Genomic DNA, 8,650 nt, shown 5'->3' on the forward strand with positions numbered 1-8,650 from the left:
TATTAATGATATTCTACTATGCTTCCAGATAGGAGGCTAACATAAATGTTTTCTAAGAAGCTTCATCCAGTAGCTGATGTAAACAAATGTAGAGTCCCACAGCCAAATAATAGGTGGAGCTCGGGGAGTCTTGGGGAAGAAAGGCAGGAAAAAGTGAGTGAACTACAAGATCTACAGAGGAAGATAACCTAGGCCTTGGGGGGCTGCTCACAGAGTCTAAATAACCAAAGGAAGAGAATTCATGGGCAGGACCTAGACAACCCGCACAAGTGTAGCAGATATGTAGTTTGGTCTTCATGTGGGCTTCTAACAATTGGAGAGGGGGCTGTCTCTCACTCTGGTGCCTTCCTTTGGATCCCTTTCCCATAGCCGATCTGTCTTTTATGGCCTTCGTTTGAGATAAACTGTTTAGTCCTGCTGTGATTTGATGTGACAGGGTGTGTTTGTATCCTTCATTGTGCTCTGTAATAAAGTCTGCCCATCTTCATCATTAAGAAATGCAGATAAGGTGGGATACTGAAGATTATGACTTGAAAACGAGTTAGAGGAGTTGGATGGTTCAGTCAAAGAAAATAAGGAATTAAAATGAAAGTCTCGTAAATGGAACTGGAAAAGATCCTCCTCAGTGAGCTAACCCAGATCCAAAAAACCAAACATGGTATGTACTCACTTATAAGTGGATATTGTCAGGAAAGTAAAAATAATCATGCTACAATTCACAGATCCAGAGAAGGTAAGTAACAAGGAAGTCTTAGAAGGGAAACACTAGACTCCCACCATGAAGGAAAATTGAATAGATATCATGTGTTGATAAAGAAAGAGATTTGGATGTGGAATGATGGGAACAGAAGGGCTTGTGGATCAGTTCAGGGGAGGATGAAAGAGAGAGTCCTGACAGAGGCAACTAGAATCTTGGAATGGGGTGAAGTGATTTCTGGAATGAGCTAGAAACCTAGTGTATTGGAAACTCCCATGAATCTCTGAGGGTGACCCCAGCTACTATTCCTAGCAATAGAGGATATAAAGCATGAACTGGCTATCTCCTGTAACCCAACAAGACTTCCAGTGGAGGGACTGGGACCTACTCTTTGTCCTGGCTACAAGACGTGCTAGCGTAAAGGTGGCACAGATATTTTGGGAGTGGCTAATTAATACCTAGTCCAGTTTGGGACCCATGCCATGAGAGTGAGCCCACCCCTGACACTGCCTGGAGAGCTGGGAGCCAGAGGCTGGATAGCCTAGAGACTTATGATAGAGCCAAATATGAATGGAAAAAAGTCAATGAAATTATTCTTAATGATATTCTGTTATACACATAGATCAGAGAGGGTTCATCTAGAAACTGATGGAAACAGATGCAGATATTCACAAGCAAATACTAGGCAGAGCTTGGTGAATCCTGAGAAAGAGGGGCAGAAGGATTATAGGAGCCAGAAGAGTCATGGGCACCACAAGAAAACCCACAGAATCCACTAACCTGGACTCAAAGGGGATCACAGAGATTGAACCACCAACAAGGGAGCTGCAGTCTCCCTTTGTAGGTGCTCTACATGTCTCAATTGTGTAGCTTGGCCTCCTTGCGGGACTCCTAAGAGTGGGAGCAGGGCTGTTGCCTCCCTTGGGACACTTTCCTCTTACTGAGTTGCCTTGTCTAGTCTTAATAGAAGTGGTTTCTAGTCTCACTGCAACTTTCTATCCTTGGGGCGCATGCCCTTTGTGAAGTGAAATGTAGGAGGTGTGGATGTGGGAGGGGAAGGGAAGTTGAATAAGGATTTGGAAGAGAGGAGGAAGGAGGAATCATGGTTGGTTTGCAAAAAATAAACAAATAAAATTTAGAAGATCTCTATGAAAGTAGCATCATTTAAAGGTAGCAGTGAAATCACAGCAGTGAATGTACACATGCCTATGAAGAAAAGTGAAGTCCTGAAATTAAGATGCTCATCAATCACTCTAAGCTTTAGCAAGCATAGACTCTCAATGTAACCTAAGCTCACCAATTCAGGTAGTCGAGCTGGCTAACTTTCTTCAAGACACTCTGTTCTGCCTCAGGAGTTTTGAGATTACAGGTGGGCTTTTGAGTGAGTTCTTCACATTAGAACCCAGTTCTCATATTGGGACATCAGGGGACGATTTACTGACTCAACTACCTCCTTATTCCCTCAGATTTAATGATTTAATGTTTTAAAAATTATAATTTAAATGAACTCTTTCAAGGGTAATGAAGAAAAAATGATCTTGATCCCCTAGTTACTGGACACACACACACACACACACACACACACACACACACACGCATGCATGCACGCACACACGCACGCACGCACCCACGCACATGCACACAGGCAGACATGAATGCATACAAACACATACACACATGCGTGTACACTCACAGACTCAGACAGACAGACAGACAGACAGACACACACACATATGCACGGACAGTGGCACAGACACACAGACACACACACAAACACATAGTCAGAGTCACAGAGAAAATGCTCACAGGAAATTTTTTTCTAAGAATGGTTTGCCTTCATGTATGTTAAGATCATGTGATTGTAGTCCCTACAGCAGGCAGACAAGGTTTGAATCTCATGGAACTTGAGTCACAGATGGATATGAGCCACAATATGAGCAATGAGACTAAAAATCCAGGTCTCTGCCGAGAGAGCAACCAGTGCTCTGAACCACTGAGTCTCCTCTTGTAGTGAGATGTAAAGTGAAACCTTTAGTGTCTGGTTTTAGTGAAATGCTTCAGCCTAGTGTTTGCTGTGCTGAGACATTAGAGACTGCTTGAACCTTGAAAAAATGGTGTCTCCATGGAAAGTCTGCAATTGGTGGAATATGAGAGTTTACAGCAGCACAAACCTACATCCTAAGACACTCATGGTAAACTTGGAATTTTTATTTTTCATTATGATTAGCCATGATCAAATGGGACTAAGAGTTGTGTGGGTTGTCTGCTCTCTCAGACAGCAAGGGCAAGATAACCTGGGTAGTTGGAATCTTTCCCAGTCTTAATTAATTTTGTCTAATGATTGAATAAAAGTAATTGGAGTGAGCTAGTCAAAGTGAGTCTTTTTTTCTTCTAAGGCTGAACCCCTCTGCTCCTTTGGAAAATAAAGGTTTATCATCTTGGTGTGCTCTCCACTGTTGGACCTATGAACAACATCAATTTTTGATTTCTCTACCCCTCAAGGCTACATTACATTCTCAACTTTAGAAAAACATATTTTCAAAAAGGGTAGCTGATCTTACAACTGCCTGTTGGGACTTCAAAACACGGAGAAGCAAAATGTTCTGCGGTATTTTTAAATGATTTTGTTTTGATGTGCTATGGGATTAAACCCATGGATCTGCTTGGCCCAATGCACAAGCCTTCAGCTTTGGTAGAGGACTTCCATAATGTCTGAGTGCCGAGAATCAAACCAGGCTAGTGAAATTTTAAATGATGACATGAATCGATGGCTTCACCTTCTCATATTATATCTTTATAAAATTTACAAACCGCAACAGAAAATCATGTTTGAAAACAATGCAGAGTGTTCTTTGTCACTGCATCTCTGATTATTGTGAATGTGAACCAACAAAACTCAACAAATAGTGTATGAGTATTTGCAAAGCATGAATTAAATGACATATCCATTTGATCAAAAATAATACTTTAAAAATATGGCACTCAGGCAAAGGAAGACATTAAACAGAACTAGAAAATTAAGCTGTTTTAGTGTTAGAAATTAGCCTGAGCATCTACTTCTGTGGAAGCAAGCCTAACTCTGCCAAGTCCATCACATAAGCACATCCAGCAAGGGGCCCATGAGGACTATGGATATAAAGAATAAGGGGCTGGTATTTGAATGGCCATCCCAGACACTTATAACAGTTGCTAAGTCAAAATAATTCAGTTTACAACTAGAATATATTTTTGAGAACCAAAAGGAAACCTTCAGTCCAGGGGATATATTATTCTCTTCTGGCTTCTGTGAGCACTGCATATAGATGGACCACAGACTAACATAGGGACAAAACACACACTCACAAAATAAAAACAAATACACGTTCTTTGAAAGTGTTGAATGGAACCATTTCTGTTGATGTAATCCATCCCTGTATCCACATCTAGTAAAAGAGAAAGAGATGGTTTCCTTTACCTAGATTTAAGAGATAACACCTGAGATCAGCACAATGTTGTCATGATTTTAAAGTGACCAACCTAACCTAACCTAGCCTGCTGCACATCAGTTTTTAGTGTTACTAATGGTTTATTCTGCAGTCCTGGGAGTCAACCCCAGTTTCATACATTCTTGGCAAGTGCTTTGTAACCCAGCTACATCACTAGTCCTGCTAGCTACCCTTGAAGCCTTTGCTTGTGTCCTGTGATGTACAGTGAAAGCACTAGGCTCACTGGAATCAGGAGGAAATGAAGAACACACAGAGAACGCAGAGCATCCTTCTCTGTATAATCGCTACAGAGTAGAAATTAGGAAAGCTTCCAGTAGGAAGGAATGGAGCATAGATTTGAAGAGAAAAATTCGTATTCTGCAAGAATGGAATGTGGTGGGAGTTGGGAACTGGGAATGATGTCTCAGTGGTTAAGAGAATAAATTGTTCTTCCAAAAAACTTGGGTTCAGTTCCAAGCTCCCTCATACTGGTTCACAGAATCTGGCAACCCCAGTTTCATGGATCCAGGGCCCTCTTGTGGCCTCCAGGTACACCATGTATGCATGTCACGCACAAACAGATATAAAGACAAAACACCCATAAGTTTGTTTAATAAAGAAGGGAATGCAGAGAATGATCATGGCGTGTGTAAGAACAGAAAGCACAAGGAACTTGAGACATTTAAACTTACTTATTACCATCTCCCTACCCCTCTCTTCCACTCTGGTCTCTCATTCCTTTTTATTTTATTTTATTTTATTTCTCCTTTATTAATTTATTCTTGTTACATCTCAATGGTTATCCCATCCCTTGTATCCTCCCATTCTTCCCTCCCTCCCATTTTCCTCTTATTCGCCTCCCCTATGACTGTTCCTGAGGGGGATTACCTCCCCTGTATATGTTCATAGGGTATCAAGTCTCTTCTTGGTAACCTGCTGTCCTTCCTCTGAGTGCCACCAGGTCTCCCCCTCCAGGGGACATGGTCAAAGGTGAGGCACCAGAGTACGTGAGAAAGTAATATCCCACTCTTCACTCTACTGTGGAGAATGTTCTGTCCCTTGTCTAGATCTGGGTAGGGGTTTAAGGTTTACTGCCTGTATTGTCCTTGGCTGGTGCCTTAGTTTGAGCGGGACCCCTGGGCCCAAATCTGCCTATCATAATGTTCTACTTGTAGGATTCTAGGACCCTCTGGATCCTTCTACTTTGCCATTCTCCCATGCTTCTCTCATCTAAAGTCCCACTGGAATGTCCTCCCCTCTTTCTCAGTTTCCTGGCAAGTGAAGGCTTTCGTGGGACATGCCCCTTGTGCTAATATGCAGATATAAGTGAGTATATACCATTTGAGTCTTTCTGCTTCTGGGTCATTCCTTAAAATAACCAGACAGCCTGGGCTGAGGAGATAGCTCCAAGGTTACAAAATTCAAGGGGATCTGGAATAAGGACCCAACACTCCATGCAGGCACAGCAGCCTGCCTGTAACTCAGAGAAAGGGGATCCCAAAGCAAACCAATTTGCAAGACTCTCTGCTTCTGTAAGCTCTGGTTTCATTTAAATGCATTTGAACGTTTGTTTTCCTGGAGGGAGCACTGTCTTAGAAGAATTAGAAAGTGTGGGTTATTGGAGAAGATGTGTCACAGAGGATGGCCTTTGAAATTTCAGAGGATCACACTGTTCCCAGTTTGTTCTTTTTCTGTCTTGTTCCTGTGGAGAAAATTTTAGCTATCAGATACAGTTAAATTTCCATCCTTGCTTGCCTGCTGCCATGCTCTCTAACATTACTCTAACCCCTTCAAATTCAATGCTTCCTCTAAGAGTTGTCTTTGCCAGGGTGTCTTGTCATGGTAATAAAAAGTAAGACAGAGCCTCTATCAGTGAATGTATAATAAAGAACAATGTTAGACTTCTACTCACACAAGAATACATGTACACACCTACCCAATCAAACACATGCACATACACAGATGAAACTATGTACACACATCAACGCACAGAAAAACACCCAGAAAACCAAGTTGCTTTTCCCCATTCTGATTCCTATTTTCACTGGGCACATGGCTGTCTATGCTGGGTAGTAGACACCAGTTGTGAGGGAGAGGATGTGGAATAAAAGAACTCGGCAAAACCAGACCTACCTCTCCATCTTTGGCTTTATGGTCTTAATCAACTGTGAACCCTGGGGCAGTGTGCACCCCTTCTGACCACACCCTGCCCTTGCCTTGTGAAGCCAAGGCAGGCAGTGTGATCTCATAGACATCCTGGTGTACCTCTCTCCCACTTTGCTCCTCCTGGTCCTGGCTGGGCCTCTTCTTCCTGTTCCCAGGTAAAGTTGTCAACATCACTAATTAGCCTCATTAAAGGCACTTGCAACGATGGATGTAAATGGCCCTAAATGTTGGGATACCCACAGGTCCTTTGATCTGAACTCTCACCCACCTCGGTAAAGAAGAATTTGCTACAAGAACCCTGTGGCCTGGTTGGTAACAAGACACCATCAAAGATTTGCAGCGTTGTCATCGACATGGGTACTGGCACCTGTAGATAGGCTTTGCTGTACAGACTCAACCCACCTACATTGTGGCCAACATTGTGGGGTTCTAGTCCAAGAAACAAACCACCATGGGACAGTCCAAAGAGTACACATTTAATGGTGAGGCAGCCCATGCTTGCCCAGAGTTAACCCTGATGCAACCAGTTCGTAATGGGATTGTGGTGGACTGGGAAGCTGCTGATCTCCTCTGTCGCCACATCCTGGAAAATGACCTCCAAGTGGCCATCCAGGACCATCCTCTGCTGTTCACCGATCCACCCTTCAACCCTGCCTGCAACCATGAGAAGCTGGTGGAAGTGGCTTTCGAGTTTCTGCACTCCCCTGCCATGTATGTTGCCTCCCAATCTGTGCTGTCAGTCTGTGCTAACGTGTATGTTAATGGACTGGTGGAAGACACTGGCCATGGGGTCAGCTACACAGTTCCAGTCTTTCAAGGCTACAATCTACCCAATGGCATCCAGCGCCTGGACCTAGCTGGCCACTACTTGATTACCTTCTTGGCAGAGAAAATCGTGAGATCTAGCTTCCCGCTTAAGAAGGAAGACAGGGACATTGTGGAGAGCATCAAGCTCCAAATCTGCTATATGGCCTCAGATTTCCAGAAGGAGCAAAGGCACCCTGATGCCAAATTTCAGTGATGCCTGAAGCTGCCAGATAGACAGATTATCACAGTGGGGAAGGAGCTCGTCCAGTGTCCTGAGCTATTTTTCCATCCCCCAGAGACCTTGGGACCTTCACCTTTGGGCCTCTCCAAGAGCCTCTGTTCTGTGCCTCAGGAGTTGCAGGCCGATATGGAACAAATGTGCTGTTGTGCGGAGGCTCCTCTGTGTTCCCTGGATTTGGAAGTCGTTTCAAGGCTGAGATGCAGCGCTGTCTTCGTCCGGAGGCCCACGTGGTTGTGGCGGCCCAGTCCAATGGGAACCTCTCGAGGTGGATTGGGGGGGGGTCTATTCTGGCCTTGTTGTGTGCTTTGCAGTCCCACTGGATCCTGTGTGAGCAGTATGATGAACCAGGTCCTGATATAGTGCACCACACGTGCTCTTGGTTCAGCACAGGGTGGGGAGGTTTGTGGGAATAAAGTTTCTGTAGGAAGCCAGTTGTGTCTTAACAAATGTTCCATTCTCCACCGTCCTACCCAGGAACCGCATAGAGAAAGTCACTTGCAGACCAAGGCCACTGGGACTCAAACCTCACACCTTCCTCTATGAAATCTGACCTGAAGCACCTCTCATAAGCCACTCTCTAGACACCCTAATTCTCACTCATTCCTCACAACAATCCCTAACGCCATACTTTTCTCTACTCTCATCAAACCACCCTCCTGGGATCATTCCCTCACTTGCCGACCCAAGGTGGACTGTAGCATTTGACACTAATTTTCCTTTCCTTTCCCCTCCCTCCCTTCCTTATTTTCATCTATCTTTATTTCCTTACTTTTTTTGAGACAGGGTTTCTCTGTGGAGCCATGGCTGTCCTGGACTCACTATGCAGACCAGGTTGGCCTTGAATTTGTAGAGTCTGCTTGCTTCTGCCTCCTCAGTGCTGGGGTTATAGGCATGTGCCTCCGCATTGGCTGTTTTAGTTTTCTTAACTGTCTTCCTGACTGGTATTTGTTGGAAACAAAATGATTTGCATTACATCTTTTGAGAACTGTTAGTACTTTAGCCTGCTTAGGGGCCAGAATATCTGACTTTTAAAGAAATTATTGTTTAGTCTTCTGAGTTCTTTATATTCAAGGCAGTAGTCCTCTTTTAGATGTATAGGGTGCAAAAACTTTCTTCTATTCTGAGGAGGTACTTATTGACTTAATTTGCTTTTTTTGCTATTTTGATATGCAAGAGACTTTGTAATTTCATGAAGCTTTAATTGATAGTTTTTGGCCTTATTTCCGTAATTACTGGAGTCCTGCTGAGCAAGTCTTCCCCTATGCCTATATTAAA

At 43.6% G+C, this 8,650-nt stretch overlaps 1 pseudogene across 1 annotated transcript; it reads left to right on the forward strand.

Annotated features, from left to right (window-relative positions):
- The first annotated feature begins 6,531 nt into the window (after positions 1 to 6,531).
- LOC311590762 (actin-like protein 9) lies at positions 6,532 to 7,348 on the forward strand (annotated as a pseudogene). Its single transcript has 2 exons — positions 6,532 to 6,537; positions 6,606 to 7,348. The product of its transcript is annotated as an actin-like protein 9 (transcript).
- The last annotated feature ends 1,302 nt before the right edge of the window (positions 7,349 to 8,650 follow it).

Source organism: Acomys minous (assembly GCF_964271855.1).
Source record: "Acomys minous genome assembly, chromosome: 20".
Lineage (NCBI taxonomy): Eukaryota > Metazoa > Chordata > Mammalia > Rodentia > Muridae > Acomys > Acomys minous.